Here is an 18,821-nt window from a genome sequence, read left to right on the forward strand (position 1 = left end):
AAAACAAAAGAAAAAAACCTTTGACAAGATGCTCTCAATGTATGTATAGAATATTCTTGTAAAAATTTTTGAGAGATGGAAAAGTATGGGCCTATAGATAGATAGATAGATAGATAGATAGATAGATAGATAGATAGATATGGGCCTATCACTATTGATATTCTTTCAGTTGCTTTTTGCGGGGGGGGGGGCAGGGGAGCAATAATAAGAGCCAGCTACTAAGTGTCTGAGGCCAGATTTGGTATTCTCTTCTCTTTTAAATATCTGGCTTTGTTTTATGGGTTCCCATGTCAAAAGAATTCATCACCAAATGACCAACCTACTTTCTAGCAGTCCCACCATACTTAGTTGGTCTGGGCAGTGGAAAAAAGGACTTGGTCTGTTTCCAGGACCATGTGCAAACCTGATAGAGCCTGTACTCCTTTTTTCCATAGTGTTGAAAATAAGCATCACTGCTACTCTACAATGAGGTGTCAGGGTAGATGTTTGTATATAAATTGATATTTAAAAAAAATAATTTCCTCTTTCAGTCATTTAACAAATCTTTTTTTTTTTGCTTTCTTATGAACCAATACCTTTTATTTATTGCATCATTATTTATTATTTGGTATTATTGAATTATGGTATCTAAATTTAGTGTACAGAGTCTCACCTTTTCTATATTTCATTGTACATTTGCGCCGGGGCACATACTTTTTTTTTTTTTTGCTTTTTTGGAGGGGGGAAGGCAGGGCAATTGGGGTTAAGTGACTTGCCCAAGGTTACAAGGCTAGTAAGTATTAAGTGTCTGAGGCTGGATTTTAACTCAAGTCCTTCTGACTCCAGGACCAGTGCTCTATTCACTGTGCCACTTAGCCACCCCCACATAATTAATTTTTACTTAAGATCCATGAATGTTTGAAAAAATATTCTTTTGCTTTTTTATTGAGTTTTCTCTGTTTCTATTAGCTCTAGATAAAGCTCTGTTTCTCTCTATGACTTTAAAAAATATATTTCTGACAAATTTAACTTATCAAATGTAGGGTGCAGGGGTGGCCAGGTAGCACAGTGAGTAAGATCACCGGCCCCAGAATTGGGATGACCTGGGATCGAATCCGGGCTCAGATACTTAGTACCCACCCAGAAACACCTGGCTGTGTAACCTTGAGCAAGTTAGTTAACTCCAATTGCTTAAAAAAAAATGTGGGGTGTGAGAATGTCACACTATTATAGCTATATCCTGATTAGTATGAATAATGAATCTTATGAAGTGGTTGTATTATTTGAATTTCCATTGGATTTCCTTGAGCTATAACCAATTACCATATACTACATATAATTATAACTTCAAAAAGTACAGATTCAAATAATGCAACTGCTTCATGGGATTTATTGTTCACACTAATCAGGACCCAGATGTATCATTTTTTTTCTTTTCATAAGCCTGTGAGGTTTTCCTGTATGGGTTTTGCTGTACAATTATTTGATGTAAGACTATGTCATTCTTATTTAGTATAGAGCCTTTTAGCATAATATGATGTCCTTTTTTGTCTCTTTAATACTTTCTGGTATAAATTCAACCTTGTCTGAAATCATCAATGCCCCTACCACTTTTTCTGATTTGATAGGGGCATGGGCATTTTGAGACCAATTTTTTGCTTTGCATTTCTTTATACTTCTTTGGATTGAAAATTGTTTTTAAGCATTATTGGACTCTGCTTTTTAATCCACCCTTTGTCTCTTTTTCATTTAATGTTAAAATTGTTAGGTTTGTCTTTCCTTCAGTCATTCTTTTGGAAAGGAAACCACACTTTCTTATTTGTATAAGAAATATAGAATATAACCTTCTTAGATCAAGGACTGTTTCATTTTTTGGTCTTTCTGTCGCTAGCACTTAGCATGATGTTGGTCCCTAAGCAGCACAAATAAAAGCTTGTTGAATGGAATTATTTCTATTATTAATCTAAATTTAACAAAGCTGAATAAACTCAGTGTTTATCTGTCATGTGTTAATAAAAATGTAGGTTACTTTAAATTGGACTTCCCTTTGATTAAACAAGACCCCACTTGGAGATAAATTACTCTGCCCTTCCTTTGTGTGTGGCCTTGTTCCTTTTTTCCTTTTGATTTTCTGGGGGAAATAAATCCTTCTAATGACATTTTAGCCAATATAGAATTGGGAGAGTTATCACACGTAGTTACCAATTGTTATTATCTTGCTATACAAAGTGTGAATTGTTTAAAATAATTATCTTTTTTACTAGAAAGCTTAGTTGTTGTTTAAAGACTTCCTTGAAGTGGCCATATTTCCCCAGTCTGACTTTTTCTTTTTTACCCATCTCCTGACTTCATAGAACATACTGAGTTTTGCTAATTATATGACTCTAGTTTTAAGAGCCATACTTTAAAATTTCATCGTGTTTCATTTTCTGCAAGAGTTTACTTTTTAAGTTTTATTGATATGTTTTGTTTCTGTATCACCTAATAGCTCCATTAAATCTTCCCTCCCCCTCCTGGAGGGTCATTCCTTATATCAAAGAATAAAAGATAAAAGAAGATAGTCCAGCAAAACTAACCAGCACATCAATAAAATTTAACTCTATATGTAAGGTTCCTACACAGCCATGATTGAAGAGAGAAATAATTTTGGATGGGGGGGTGGGGGTGGTGGGCACCTTCCTTGTCACCATCAGCAACAACTATTGACCAACTGCCACCAACACTCAACGAGCCCTGGGAGTGGCAGCACCTCCTAGACCACCCTCATAACCATCATTGGAGGAAACACTGCCTTGTGTTGGCAAGGGATCAGCCATCCCCATCAGTTGTTAATCAGCTGCCACACACAGGGCAGGCAAGCCAGGTTAGCTAAAGCAACTAGGTACTCTGAGGGAGAGATAGGAGGCAGAATGTGCTAGGCAAGTCAAACCACCAACACCCCTCATTCTTTGACCACCATCTTCCCATCAGATCCTGTTGAACATAGCCCAGTTCCCTGAACACAAGAACCTTGGGAATAGTCGTCCTTCTAGCTCAGTCCCCGCAAACATCATCCTGGAAGCAAGATTTGGAGATATGTAGCCTGGGAACTGCTCTTGGGGGTACGCCAGTTGCAGCTACTGTAGACCCAGAAAAGGTTTTTGCAGCCAAAGTCTTTGGCACCATCGAATGATTTGACCTCAGAAGCTAATCACTAGAAATGGCATTAGAGAAATTGCATTAATATCTACTTTGCCTCTCCATCCTAAGGATCATGGGATCTTTCCATCTGCCTTGCAGCTGGGGTCTTACATATGTGTTACCTTTTCCATGAGAATGTGAGTGTCTTGAGAGCAGGAACCATCTTATTTTTCTGTTTGTATTCCTAGAGTTCAACACCGTGCTTTGCACATAATAAATGTTTAACAAATTCTTTCCATTCATTCACTCTAGACCTATAGTCCCTCACCTCTGCAAAGAAAGAAAGGAGGTGCATCCTCATATCTTCTTCATGGCCAAGCTTGGTTATTTTAATATCACAATTTTGACTGTTTTGTTATTTTTCCATTAATATTGTTGTAGTATTATGCATATCATTTTCCTCATTCTGTGTATTTCACTTTCCACCACTATTTATACATGTCTTCCTATGTTTCTCTATGTTCATTATGTGTTTGTTTTTTGTTCTAATATTCTATTATTCATGTCCCACAATTTGCTTAGCTACTCTCCTTTGTTTCTAGCTCTTTGCTACTACAAAAGTCCTGCTATAAGTATATTGATGTCTGTGGAATCTTTCTCTTTACCATTGATCTCCTATATGCCTAGCAGTGGGATCTCTAGGCCACAGGGTATGGGCAATGTAGGTGATTTCTTAGTTTAATTCCAAATTGATTTCCTGAGTAGTTGATAATAAGTATCCCACTCAGACCTCACATGGCATTGTCCTGCATCTCCCTAGTGAATTTACCATGTAATATTGTGTGTTATAATGATTTACATAGATATCTTATTCCCCTTACAGAATTTTAAGTTCCTTAGGGGTTAAAAAAAAAACAACACAAAAACTATGTATTTGTAACTCCACTAGTACATTGATCCACACACAACAGAAACTTAATAAATGTTTGTCGATTTTTAAACCAACCATATGACCAATAAACATGTATCAAACACCATGTGCCAGGTGCTGTGCTAGACACTGGGAATACAAATGCAAAGAATTAAACAATCCTTACTCTTGGGAAGTTATGGTCTAATGGAGGGGAAGGAAGGAGCAGGGAGACTGGAAGTACATATATAAGAATCTATACGTAGCAATACCCTGAACTTACTCCCTCAACCCCCTCATGCACTAGCGGATCAGTTCCCCAGAGGACAGCCATATCTCCCCCTCATGGTTCTAGGAGTAACTGTAAAAGATTATAGGATTTTCTCCAAGTCGGTTGGCCCAAGTTCCCATTCTAATAAGTTTACCCGAATATCAGTTGCCAGTGATTAATGCCTCAATATCATTTAACCCATTTATATTAAGTAGCTTTTAGCAAAGATATATTGACTAAAAAGATATAAAAATAGCAATTACAAATAGGTCCCCCCAAACTGGAGGCATATCTTGCCTTCTACCACCTCAGATCCTGAAGAGAATGAGCCCAAATTTAAAGCAGTTTTTATCAAGCATTTGTGCCACCAAATTCTCTTCTGAATGGAGCATAGTCAATTGATAGAATTGCTTCCTGGGTTGCAGGACATAGTGTCTTGGCTACTGGGTCAGTTCACCGCTAAACTAAATCTTTCAGGGCAATCCTCTAGGCTTTTTGGAAAATTCTGTTAGCTCTTCTGACCTTTCAAAGCTCATAATGTCATTTCATCTCCAATCTTCTTTCACCGAAGTACCAGGAAATAAATAAATACAGCAAAGCCAGAAGCAACAAGGCCATGCATCCTCAGGCATATCATCCTGGGAGGGGAGAGTAGGCTCCTGTCACTATCCCTGACTCCCTTACCCCATCAGACACTTACAACAAGTCTTTCCTTGATTACCTCCAGAGGAGAGAAAGATGAGTCATCCAGTTAGTGCCTTTTGTATGCACATTGAATTCTGCCTCAGAAGACAATCAAAAGACCTGTCTTCACCACCCAGTAATCAGACTGTAATGCAGAACTGGGTCCCTCTTTTACATGTCCTCACAAATTGTGGGAAACAAGAAACATCCACATAGATCCCTGCTTATGTTCCTAGGACTGTGCCCTCATTGGCCAGTCCCCATTATGTACAAAACTAATGAAAAGAAATGCTAGGTAGCTAAATATAAGTTACCTAGAGGTGGCAAGCACTGGCAGGAAAGCCTTCATCTACAAGGCAATGCTTGAACTGTACTTTAAAGGAACAGAGGGGTTCTATGAGGTGTGGGTGAGGACAAAGTATATTCTAAGCATGGGAGACAACCAGAGCAAAGGAACAGAGATAGGAGTCAGGGGTGAGTCAACTTTCATTTATACTTTAGAAATCAACAAATGGTAGAAATCAGATTTTGTTGATCGTCTAGGTAAGTGGTATCAAACTCAGATAGAAATGGATCCATGCCTACAAAAATTGATTTGGAAAACCACAAATTGACATTATCTATGTTGTGGTGTATTTTTATTTATTTTGCTAAACATTTCCCAATAACATTTTAATCTGGTTTGCACTGGGGAGTTTTGCAGATCACAACTGGCTGTGTATTTGATACTTCTGGTCTAGACTTAGGAAGGTGATGGAGAAAAAATGTTAATAACATAGATTAAACTTTTTTTTACTTTATCAAATGCTTTATTAACTTCTAGTTTACCTCATTCACTTCCACAAGATTTTGAGTTACAAATTTTGTCCCCATTTTTTCCCTACCCACCACCCCAAAATAGCAATCCCACTGGATATCCTTTCCTCCAATCTGCCCTCTCTTGTATCTTCCCCCATCTGACCTAAAGTGGTGACTGTCCGAGTAGAGAGAAAACAAATGCTAGAGATGTGGTAGAAATAAAAATTAGAATCTGATAAATGCATAGGAACAGCTTGGCAATGGCCGCAGAACTTCCTGCAGAGTCAGACTGAGACTGAACTCTTTCTCCTGGAACCTACTGGCTCTGTGACCCTGGACAAATCATTTAACCTCTTAGGTAACTCTTTAAGATTGTAAATAGCAGAAGAGTTGCTGATCAGTATCAGTAGAGAGAATTTCCTCACTGGGAGTTCCTTCCAATGAAATCATAGGTTTGCACTCACCCCCACCAGCACCACCAAGAAAGTGCATAAAGGAGTATAAAATTCTAAAGGATTACAGTTGTTCGTCACCCATTTCACCCACGTCCTTAACATCTGGTTTCACATAGATCAGATTCAACCTGGGTAATGGCCTCCAAATCCTATCACTTTGTTTCACTTTGCTCCTACCCAGAGTTTTCTCCAGGACTTTTAGAAAATAAGTCTAGGTGTCTCATATTGAGGTAAGACTCCTTATTTCTCATGTAAGCTCTCCAAGTTACAATGCAAATAAGATATAAGACAGCCTTGATTTCACGACCCAGAAAATTCAAAATATCATAAAGACTCACACTATTCCATGCCAGTTCCAACAGTTATTTTCTTCTGTGAGTCTCATATCCCCCAAATCCAATGGACCTGTACAGTCCTCTAGGCTCACAGAAATAAATGTTTAAATCCTCTTCAAAAGTAAAATGAACTTGAAGTTGCCAGAGAAAGACATCCCCCTCGCCACATCCCTAGCATTCTGATGAGTCTTTTATTCTTCCCAGAAGCTCATACAAAACTCCAGCCCTTGCTGGAGAGGCAACCCCCTTTTTCATCAGACCTGTACCATCTGCAAAACTCATGTAAGTATGAAAAAATCAAGGTGGGTTTTTGTGGGTTTGTTTGCAGGTTTTTTGGTCAACTTTATGATGGCTCATTCCCTAACTGCTTAGATCTTCATTTTAATAACTAATAACACACCTTCAAAAGGCCAGGGGTCAGAAACTCTCATTATTAGACCATGTGATTCCTCTTCCACAGCTGCCATCTCATGGTGATAGAGGGATGGCTCCCAATAGGTCTTATCTTATCTTCAGTCTGGAAAGAATTCAGCTCAGCCTGACTTGGAGTCAGAGTTGAAAAAGTTTATTTTACGCTTTACAGCGGGCAAGGATCCTTAGGGGACCTGCAAGTGAAGGGAGCACAGGCTTTTACTTTTAAAGGGTAGGGCTGCCATTGTCAGGGCTGACTGGATGGATGTAAAGGAACCAAGGCTAACTTGTGCATAGATAATTTAACTTGGAGATGAGATTTGAGCCAGACAGGAGGAAACATGGTGAGGCAACTACAATAGGGATAAAAAGTTAGGGCTGACTGAGAGGAACTTGTGACTTCAGTGCATAGATAGTTTAACTTGGAGATGAGATTTGGGCCAGACCAGAGAAGACATAAGGACATTAAGCTAGGACAAAGGAGTCACAAGTTGTTGCCTAGGCAGAATTCAGACAGGGGGAAGGGGCAGAGTTTGAAGCTGGGAAAGGGATTTTACAGACTGGTTTTACAAATTGCAGTTACAATTGTACAAATTGGTTTTACAAATTGATGTGACAGACTGATGTTGCCAATTGGTTTTACAAATTGCTGTTATAGATATAGATCCCAAGCACCCCATCAATGGAATGAGAGTTTACATCACTGCTTTTCCATTGCTAGAACCATGGATTTGAATCTTAGGAACTCTTCTGGGGCCATGTTATCAGGAGACCTTACTTACCATTGCTACTCCCAGAAACTTCTTGAGCTGGAAAGGGTGAGAGCATGTTCCTTATGGTAGACTGGAAAAGGACCCAGGTTCAAATCTTGTCTTTGATGTTTACTACCTCTGTGACCTTGGCCAAGCCACCTCTCTGGTCCTCAATTTCTTCATCTGTAAAAATTAGGGGTTGGACACCAGGTATGGTGATACATACTTATAATTATGGCTGCTGAGGAGGCTGAGACTACAGGATCTCAAGATGGGGAAGAGTGAGATGCAGTGGACTATACTGATCAGGTGTCCACACTAAGTACACCATTAGTGTGTTAAGGCCCCAGGAGTTGGGGGGCCCCAGATTGCCTGTAGAAGGGTGAACTGGGCAAGGTCAGAAATGGAGCAGGTCAAAGCTCCTGTGCCAATCATTAGTGGGAGTAGATCCATGAGTAGTAGCAGTTGTGCTTCCAGCCTCTGCAAGGTGACAAGACAATCTTTAAAAAAAAAAAAAAAAGCTTAAAAAAATGAGGGAGTTGGAATTGGAGGCCTCTGAAGTACCTTTCAACATTAGATCTGTGATCCTATTACAGCTTCTATCAGTGACTCCAAGGGAATAATCGTGTTTATGACTAGACTTTCTCCGCCGTGCTTCCCAAGAAATACCCAGGTCTCCTCTTAGGTCTGGTTTCTGACCTATGCCCAACTGTCTGTCTCTGGACCTTTCCAAAAAGGAAATATAGTCCCTGCCCTCAAGGAGTTTACAATTTAGTGGAGAAAGACAACACACAAAAGGAAACTAAAGCAAACAGGAAAAGGGAAGGCACCTAGTCAGTACAGGAGCATAATGAAAAAATCCGAAGGAGTATAATGGGGTAGGAAATAAAGACATACTTTATACCAACTAATGAATATATCAGTGAATATATCAACACATCAGTGTCATACATTAGTCCCCTACCTAATGAATTCTCATGTCTTAGGTTAATGATCCCATAGTGACTTACATGTAATAGATTCCCAGTAAATATATATCAAGTGACACCTTTGGGAGACACCATAGATTGTTGTCCCCATGCTCATTAACCCCATTCTCTCTCTGCTCTTATAACCCCCTTTTGTGAGGGGGGAGGAGTCCCCCTCCTATTCTCCTCAGGATTTGCTTAAGAGAGAGATGGACTTGAATGGTGCTCATGCCTTTGACCACAGCAGATTTCAGCCAAAGATTATAAACTAGACGTCATCATTCAGAGGAGTAAAAGAAAGATGGATGAACATGCAGTCAACCTGTTGTTGTTCAGTCATGTCTGACTCTTTGTGACTCCATTTGGGTTTTTTTTTAATAAAGATACTAGAATGGTTTGCCATTTTCTTTTCCAACTCATTTTGTAGATGAGGAAACTGAGGCAAACAAGATAAGGTGACTTGCCCAGCATCATACAACTAGTAAGTGTCTGAGGCTGAATTTGAACTCAGGAAGATGAGTCTTCCATACTCCAGGTCTAGCACTCTGTCTCCTGTGCCACCTTGCTGCCCCATGCACTCAGCCTAAGTTATTGCAAAAATGCACCTTTCAGGGGCAGCTAGGTGGCACAGTGAATAGAGTGCCGGCCCTGGAGTCAGGAGGACCTGAGTTCAAATCCGACCTCAGACACAACACAAAAACTAGCCGTGTGACCTTGGGCAAGTCACTTAACCCCAATTTCTCTCCCCTCTCCAAAAAGCAAAAAAAAAAAAAAAGAAAGAAAGAAAAAAATGCACCTTTCTGTGTTCTAAAACAGCTGCAGGAATAGGAAAAAAAAGGCAGAATAACCATGATTGTTCTTAAGAAAACTTGTTTCAGAAAGCAGTCCAGAGGAAGGAAAGGAGAAATGTGCCAATGTGGAAGCATTTGGGACTGTCAGCATAACAGCATTCCATTGCAGTCAAAAATTTATTGGTTAAAAGTTTTCTTTTGCTTTCATCCTCACTTGAAACAAGTTCAGGCAGAAACAAGTTCAGCCCATGTGAGATGCAGCCTACCAATCACAACCCACTCTTCCTCTGTGCCTCAGGTCTTGAAAGAATTGCTACAGGCTAGATAAACCCCAGAGGTGAACCAGCTCATAGCCGAGCAAGAAAAGGGCAAGAGGCATTCTTGGTGAGTAGAGGGCTAAATTCACTATGAAATGATTATTTTCCAGTGAAAAAGGGGAAGGAGAGAGGATTCTTCTTGCATGAACAGTTTCTTAGTGATGCTAAGTTAATGGATTAAAGGATTTATAAGGGTATTATTCTGTGTGGTTAAGGATAGACTTGTCTCCCGTTAGCTTGAACTGAGTATTTGCTTTTTAAAAGATGTTTATTTTTAACAATCACCATCATCACTGTGCTATATGGGAAAGTAGCCGTCTTCCTCCAGGGTCATTATTCAACTCTTGATTTCAGGGTCCAACTCTTTCAAAAGAAATTCTGATAGCCTAGTGCCCTACTGAGTGGGTTCAAAGATTTGCTTAAACGAGATATGGGTCTCAGTTGTACCTTAACTCCATTTTCTCACATATGCAAAAAATAATTTTCATTTTACAAAATGAAATAAATAATTTGTCTCAGATGTATTCTTTGTAAAATACTGCTGGTGAGCAAGTCAACTTTATCAATTGGGTATGTGACTGTTTTTTCTTTACAAAACTTACTTTCACTCTATCAATTAGTTGATTTTCCATGATCCCTAATAGATCCTATGCATATTTTCAGCATCTTTAGGATGACAAAAAAAAAATTTTTTTTAAGTCTCTCCCTTTCTGATAATCCTTAATTACCTTCTTTAAAATGAAAAGTGGTTTTGGTCTTGAACTGCCAAGGGGTACAGATATGCAGATATATTATAGATCATGGAAGATGATATTCAATTCATATGAAAGAATATTTGTTGAATGAAACTTTATGGACATAAATGGATGAATTTTTAGGTATTTGTTATGGTGCTAACTGCTAAGAATAGCTTTGTAAATAAATACAAATTTAAAAATCCCAAACAAATTATTTTTTCCTAATTCACATAGGTAGACTCCTTAGAATTAAAGTTTTGGAAATCAAATAGATCATACAGGCCATTTAATTTTTTTTAAAGATCAGCTTTCTATTCTGCTTGCCCAACTTCTATTCATTAGGTCCCCTTGGCAAATAGCCACTTTTTCAGGGTAAATGGATTGAATCAACCCTAATATAATTGTAGGAGCTCTGGAACCTCACCTAGTTAAAAGCTATCTATGGAGTCCCTATCAACCCCAATAACACTGTTTCCTCATCATGAAATATAGAGCAGGGATACTAGCACAGTACCAGGCACATAGTAGGAACTGTATAAAAGCTAGTTATTATTATTATTATTATTATTATTATTAGTGCCAGGTAGACTAGTGATGAGCCTAATTGTGCTCTGTAGTCAAAATGCTGGCCCACCCCCTTAGGTGGTTCCCGTTTCCAAGTACCTTACTTGAATATGAGGATCTAACCCCACTGCTTGGAAGAATAGCTGCTCAAATGAGTGAATGGGTGAATTCTAAGACACACCTTGGTTTAGGGTTCACACCTCGCAGCTATACAAACATCTAAACATCACTATTTCTTTTTGAGTATCAAGCCTGAAAAGGGAAGATTCTTTCCCACCCTTTCTTTTTGGGTTTGCCTCTCTAACCTGAACTAGAAACTGAAGGTGTGGTTTGTGTGTTCTCTGGCACAACAGAACTAGGTGAGGGAAAAGAGTAATGAACCAGAAAAATGATCTCATGCTAGGTGGGTGAGTCTCACATATTTCTTCTACTCCCAAAATTAGCTTGTTTAGTGAGCAATTCTTTTAGCCTCATTCAATGCACATAGAAAAGTCAACACCTTAGGCTTGGATAAGTTTTTAAGAAATAGACAACACAAGAATAGAAAAGTTCAGAGTTATAGCTTGAAGTACTCATTGTGGACTGATGATTTAAGAATGAATTCCTTGTGTATTGACCAGGTTGGGCAAATTGTAATGATACTAGACTGGGAGGAGAAATGTTTCAAAGGGATGGAAAAGAGACTTCCCAGACCAGGAGTATCCATGCCACCTATTCTTTGTAAAATCTGTTCTGAAGTGAGCTACTCTCTATAAATTCAGAACATTTTCCCAGAGAAAACTGGTTTGGGAGCTTGCTGTCCCATTTCACAGTCATTTGTCAACTTTTTATGACCCTGTTCCACAGTTTTTTTTCTCCTTTCAACCTCTTTTATAAGTTAAATTAGGCTATAGGATTATCAGCTTATTTACACCTGATTCATAATGTTATTCTGAAATAACTCATAACCACTGTGAAAGATCTGGTCAACTTGTATTTATTATCTTTTAATATCTCCTTTCTTTCCAAATAGATTCCCTCTCCTCCCCAGAGTCATCCCTTGTAATAACGAATTGAAAAAGAGAAAAAAGTAGTCCAGCAAAATTAACCAACATATCAACATATGCAATGTTCCACACCAATAGTCCCCCACCTCTGTAAAAAAAGGGAGGAAGACTCATTTCTCTTCTCTTTTTGAAGGGCCAGACTGGTCATTAAAATTTCATCAGGTTTTGTTGTTATAATTATTGTTATTTTTTTCAATTACATTATTGTGGTCATTGTATATATCGTTTTCCCGGTGCTGCTTATTCCTCTGTATCAGTTCATATATCTTCTCATGATTCTCTGTATTCTTCATATCCAATTTCATTTTACTAGGTGTGGTACAATGTTACTAGCCTAATCAATATCTTCTTAAATCCATACTGTCAGCCAGTATGTCAGCTCTCATTGGGTTATCTGCAAATTTGACAACCATGCCATCTATGCCTTTATCCAATTAATTGAAAAAAAATGTTAACTAGCACAGAGCTAAACACAGATCCCTCCACTAGAGACCACTTTCTAATTTGACATAGAACCATTAATGACTGACTATGTTTTGAATCTGGTCATTCAACCAATTCTGAAATCAACTGATGATATTATCATTTAGTCCATTTTTTGCTACCCTACCCAATACTTTGCTAAAATTGAGGTAAGCATTTGTCAGTATACTATAGAAGAAATATCCTTTTACATTCTCTCCATCCCCAGTATTCTACTGTTCTAAGTAATAGATAGTATTGCAGATAGTAGGTGCTCAGTAAATATTTTTTTCATGAAAAAAAATTAGGTGAACTATATCTACCACATTTTCCTGGTCTAGGAACTCTGTCAAAAAAAATTAAATAGTTTGGCACAACCTGTTCCCAATGAAGCCATAATCACAGTGGTCACTACTTCCTCTTTTAAAGGTTTTGTCTCTAGTGATAAATTCTAGAATTTTAAAAGTAATCAAAGTCAAGCTCAGTGGCCTATAGTTTGCTGATTCCATTTTCTTCTCTTTTTTAAAAATCAGGACATGTGCCCTTTTCCAGTCCTTCAGTATCTTCCTGGTTTCCTAATATCTTTTTCTTTCTTTCTCTTTATTTCCCATCCTTCTTCTCTGTCTCTTATTTCCTTTTTTTTTTTTCAAGACCAAGTCTTCCTATCTCTCCTATGTTGGAAATTAAGTGGACATTTACATGCCTGATGCATTACTGACCCCATTGGCACAGAAGCTTTAACAAGCTCTGCTTCCAACCTGCCTGCCTACTAGGAAACCTGATGGCCCCTTGTGCCCAAGGGTTCACTGTATTGTGACTGGATTTAGTATAGAGACCCTATTTGCTTTATCCCTCCTGCAGCTTAGAACTCCTGAGCTCAAGCAGGCACCTCCCTAGCCTCAGCCTTCTGGACAGCAGGAATTATAAGTGTGCACAGCACCATGCCTGGCTTCCATCATCTTTCAAAGGTCATTGTCATTGTTGACAATGTCTCAGCAATCACATCTACCAAGTCTTTCAGCAGGCAAGGTGTAATTGATTTGACCGGATGATTTGAACCCATCAAGGGCAGCTTAGGTTTCTCTGACTATTGCTTTACTTATCTTGGGTATTAATCCCAATTAACCATTTTTGTTTTGTTTTTTCTTGTTCTGATCTAAAGAACTTTCCTTAGCAGAAAAAAACAGGAAGCAAATTAAAATTTGACTATCATTGTCTTTTTCCTGAACTCCTTTAAGTCTCAACTAAAATCTCATCTTTTATAGGAAGCCTTTCCCAATCCCTCTTAATTCTAGTGCCTTCACTCACTTAATCATTGCTGATTAGCCTTTACATAGCTTACTGTACATATTTGTTTGCTTGTTGTCTCCTCCATCCAAGCATCTAACAAATGTTTAGTGACTGTCTGAGTCCCCGTCACTGATTATCATCACCTCCTCTACTTCTAACTGCAGGCCTATCCCTCCCTACCCTTTTTTTAAACAGGCTAGGAAACTGGAGCCCAAGGAGGTGGAGGGACCACCTGCAAATCACAGTAGTAGCAGATACATTTCAATCTTACCAATAACATTCATTCACAATGAGGACTGATAAGGTTACCCACTCCTGGGAACATTTGAATTTTAATAGAAGCAAGTAGCAAAGAAATTGATTCTTTTGGTAGTTTCAGTATCAGTGGGCTGGGTAAATAAAGCATTCTGCAGCTAAGGGGATAAGAATCCTCTCCAAGTTAAAACTTCAAAGAGAAGGGATAGGGCCATTTGTCAAGAGTTTGGGAGTTTTAACAGGAATGGTCAGGGAAACTCCCAGGGAGCTGGACACACTCTCTGGCTTCTTGCTAAGGGACATGAGCTTTGCTGGGATGACACTGGGGACTCCTGATTAGGTCCTAGTGACTTTGGCCATCCCAAAGATGTTTGTTAAGGGAGAGTCAAAAGGATGAACTCTTGTCAGGAGATGTCCCTTCTGTGATCCATAAAATAAAATAATCACCACTAATCTCATCTCCATGCTGCTAACTCAAGTCTTGGCTGACACCATCTCCCTCAGCCTCCTTTCCCTCTGATTGGAGGGCTAGAGGGTAGAGTATCAAACTCCTCCCAGTGCCTTCCTTTATTGAGGGCTGAAACTAGACTTTTGGGCTCACTCTGCCCTGCATCTGCTGTGCTGCCTGATTTTTATTTTTCAATTCCATGGAACAAGATACTTCTGTGTTGGGTACCCTCTGGTGTGTCTCAGCACCTTTATTCCCTACCCTCATGACTTGGGGAATGCTTCAATGCTTTTCAATCAATCAAGCATTTATGTTCAGTTGTTTTTCAGTTGTATCTGACTCTTCATGACCCTATTTGAGGTTTTCTTGGCAGTGGTTTGACATTTCCTTCTCCAGTTCATTTTACAGATGAGGAAACTGAGGCAAACAGGGTTAAGTGATTTGCCCAGGGCCACACAGCTAGTAAGTGTTTGAGGCCAAATTTGAACTCAGGTCTTGTTAACTCCAGGTTCAGCTCTATATCCACTGTGCCACCTAGTTGCCCTCAAGGATTTGCCTGGTATCAAAGTGAAACTTTCTAATCTTGAACAAAGACTGTCTACTCTTATCTCCTCCTTATGGATAATTGTATGAGTATAGTGGCTGTTCTTTATGTATTGTGGTCAATTACCAATTGGACTGAATTTCTTCAGACTCCTTGGGTTGATGACATCTGGGCTCAGGGATTTACATCTGGTTAATTGACATTATTTTTCCCTGACCTGTGATTTCAGTGGTTGGGGAACTCCCAGAAGTTCAGCTATGCAGCTTTCTTAACCAGTGAAGATTAGCAGCTTCTCTGCAACTTAGGGTACTGGAGAGTTCTCTGAGGCATAGAGCAGTTGTGTCACCCAGGCAGGATGTGGTCGAGATGGGACTCCAGCCACTTCTTCCTGACTCCAAGGACAGCTCTCTATCCCTACGTCACATTGACTCTCATTGGTTGATTAACTCTAGAAATGTATACCTTTGCCATTTTTTAATCTTTTTACTTACAACCTCATGCTTCAAAAGACTCTTTGGGGATGGTGTCTTCCCTTAAGTTCTTTTCCAGGAAAGAGCTAGAGAAACATACTTCATTTAATTAATGTTATCTCAGCAATGGTCCCGGCGTAGGGAGACCCGGGATCACTTCTGGCCTCAGATACTTAGTGGCACCCACACAAAATAACTGGCTGTGTAACCTTGAGCAAGTTACTTAACCCCAATTGCTTATAAAAAAAAATAATGTTATCTGCTTTTCTATCAATTCAGCATTTATTAAGCACTAACTATGCTGGTAGTGTATTAGGCACCATCCAGACCTTTCTGCCTTCATTTCCAAGGGGAGAAAAAAGATGCACATAGATAAATTAATGCAATATATAGTGGTCATGGGGTCCTCTAGCTGGGCTCATTTTTTAAGGCATTTAAAGGGCTCTTAGCTCTTTGGAGTGTCTCACAAGAAAAGGGGTGCCTCAGGATGCAGTTCCCAGACTGATACCTGCCCAGAAGGAGGAGGGAGGAGTAAAACAAAGGTCTTCTTTCACTTTTTAACTCCTTAAAATAATAAGCATTCCCTGGAGCAAAGGGATGTAGTTCTCATCACTACTTCTAAACTTGAAGAGAAGAGTTGAAAGGTGTGCAGGAGTGAACTGTGTGCTGGCACTGAAATGCAGGACAGTAAGTTTGTAGGAATGTGGCTGGAATGCTACTGAGTGGGTCCTCCCATAAAGCAGTGCTGCTTTGTACCTGCCTCTGACCCCACCCACAGCCCAGCTGGAGCTATATGTAGGGAAGGTTGGTTTTTGTTTTGTTTTTTTCCATCCTCTTTAGAGATGGGACCAGAAATCTAGGGAAATCATAACTGAGGATCTCTTCTCCATCTCACATTTCCTCAACCTCCAAAGTAACTGGCAAGTCACAGGACATGAGCCAGAGGTACTCAGTCCTGTCCCAGCAATCTAAGGCTACAAGACTACCAAAAGCTCTGTCCTTACAGCCCCATAGTTAAGCAGGTCATGTGTGGAGCACCCATGACATTTCCCGAACCTGGACTGCCCCCTCTATATTGTTCTTGGGTCCAGAGTCCTCATTTGAATATGCAGCTATTTAGGAGATGCATTTTAGTCCCCTAAAAACCAGCTAAATCTAGATTCTAGTCAAAATCCCAGGAAGGAGCTATGAAAGATTTACAGTAATATTCCTTGTAAAATATTACAAATTATTATTGGAGGTGGGAAGGGGAGGGAACAGGCCTGTTATTTCATTGGTGAAGGGAATCCCAGGTGAGGAAACTCCCTTCCCGATGCAGATGGGCCTCTCCCCAGCAATTTAGAGTCTTAGAGAGTAGCCTGAAGCACTGAGAGATTAAAGTATTTATTCAAGGTGACACTGGCAGTATGTGTCTGAGGTAGGACTCACTTGAATCCCAGTCTTCCTGATTCCAAGGTCAGCACTGTCTTCGTTATTCCATAGGACTTCTCTTAATTATCACTAGAAGAAATTTGGTAGAATGGACAAAACACTAAGCTGAAAATCAAGATGATCTGGGTCTAAAGCCTGGGTTCAAGAACTGCTTTTCCTTCCCCCACCCCTAGGCAATGGGGTTAAGTGACTTATGCAAGGTCACTTAGGTAGTATATATCAGAGATCACATTTGAACTCAGGTCCTCCTGACTCCAGGGCCTGTGCTCTATCCACTGCACCACCTAGCTGCTGCTTGTCATACTACTTCTATGACCTTGGGCAAATCATGTAACATCTCTAGGTAAGAGTTCCTCCTCATCTGTAGAATGAAGGAGTGGAATTAAATGGGCCCTTCCATCTCTAAGTCCATATCCTGTGAACCTACCTGTGATATTTACTAGCTGTGTAACATAGTCAAGAGACACTTAACCTGAGTCTCAGTTCTATCTATACAATAGGAATAAAAACAATACTTGTAGTACCTTTTTTAAGGAGTTATAACGAAGCTCAAATGAGATAAAGCACTTTGCAAACTTTAAAGTTTATTTAAATGTTAGCTGCCGTCATCGTCTCCTCCTCCTTCTCCTCCTTCTTCTTCTTCTACTACTACCACTACTACTACTTTTCAAGGCTATGAAAATAAAAGGTAGAGGAAGAGAGTAGAAAATGTATTTGTATAACCTCGCTTTCATTAAATGCTTCAGTCTAGTTTTATCTGAACACATGAAATGTTACCTAGTCTCATTACCCAAAAGAGTAAGAATGCAAGGGAACTATCTTTACTTTTTCTGATATCTGTTAAATTTTAAAAATTATTAATCCTTTAAATTTATTGTGCTGAGAATAATATTTTGTTTTGTTCAAAAAGATAGCAGTGCATTAAAGTGGTTTCTAAATCACCAAATGGTTATCAAAACAGGAGTTTTCAATGGTAGAGGAACCAAAAGGGGATTGGGAAATGCATAGTAAAGAAAGAGCCTGGCTGTTAGGACTCAAATGCATCTCTGATCAATGTAGATGTGCCCTCCAAGGGACAGATTTAACGCCCACCCATCCTGTGGGACTCTTGTCTGTATCTCTACCCTCCTTAGCATTTTTTCCTCATCCACCTGATTTTTTTTCTTTATTGTTCATTATTTTGCCACTTGCCTTTCTGCTGTGTGCTGTTTTGTCCCATTCCAGTTGTAAACTTTTAGAAAGCAGGATCTGCCTTCTCTGTGTTCTGAAACCCTGATCTACCCATGACAACAATTTGATACCTTGAGGGCAGGTACTCAATAAATCGTGAGGGATTTGTTCCCTCCAAGTGAAACATGACCTTTACTCCCTACATGTCCACTATAGTAACCTCTCCCTAGTCAGGTAGATGGTAATCCCCTCCCTGGTCAGGAAGAATGTCTTGTAGATGCTGATAATGAACTTAACAATGAGACAGGTCCTGCTAGATGAGTCAGGTACTCCCTATATAATTGGTGCATTAATTCCTTCAGCTCCTGGGCACTTTTAAGTGCAAGGTGGTACAATATTAATGTTATTGCAAAATACCTCTAAAGAACTGAACAAATGCACCTCCTTTCTTTGCAGAGGTGAAGAACTATGAGTGTGAAGTATTGCATATCCTATCAGACAGTTAACATGTTGCTTGATTTTTCTAAACTTTTTTCACCTTTTTTATTCTTTGTTACAAAAGATGACTTTCTAGAAAGGGGAATAGAGAGGGATAGATTAGAAAATAAAGGTG

The 18,821-nt window shown here is 39.3% G+C and overlaps 1 protein-coding gene across 2 annotated transcripts in view; it reads left to right on the top strand.

The window, feature by feature from the left end:
* Nucleotides 1-18,821, top strand: part of UPK1B (uroplakin 1B) — a 490,606-nt gene that overhangs the window by 434,879 nt on the left and 36,906 nt on the right. The window contains exon 2 of one of the 2 annotated variants that reach the window (XM_069069970.1): nt 9,808-9,858. The gene's annotated coding sequence lies outside the window, so the exon portion shown is untranslated. Of the gene's footprint in view, nt 1-9,702; nt 9,859-18,821 lie in introns of those variants that run through there. The other variant, XM_069069969.1, reaches the window with a different exon arrangement.

Source organism: Petaurus breviceps, unplaced genomic scaffold (genome assembly GCF_028583685.1).
Source record: "Petaurus breviceps papuanus isolate PSGF00001 unplaced genomic scaffold, PetGlider_PUasm1.0 90792, whole genome shotgun sequence".
In the NCBI taxonomy this organism is placed as follows: Eukaryota; Metazoa; Chordata; class Mammalia; order Diprotodontia; family Petauridae; genus Petaurus; species Petaurus breviceps.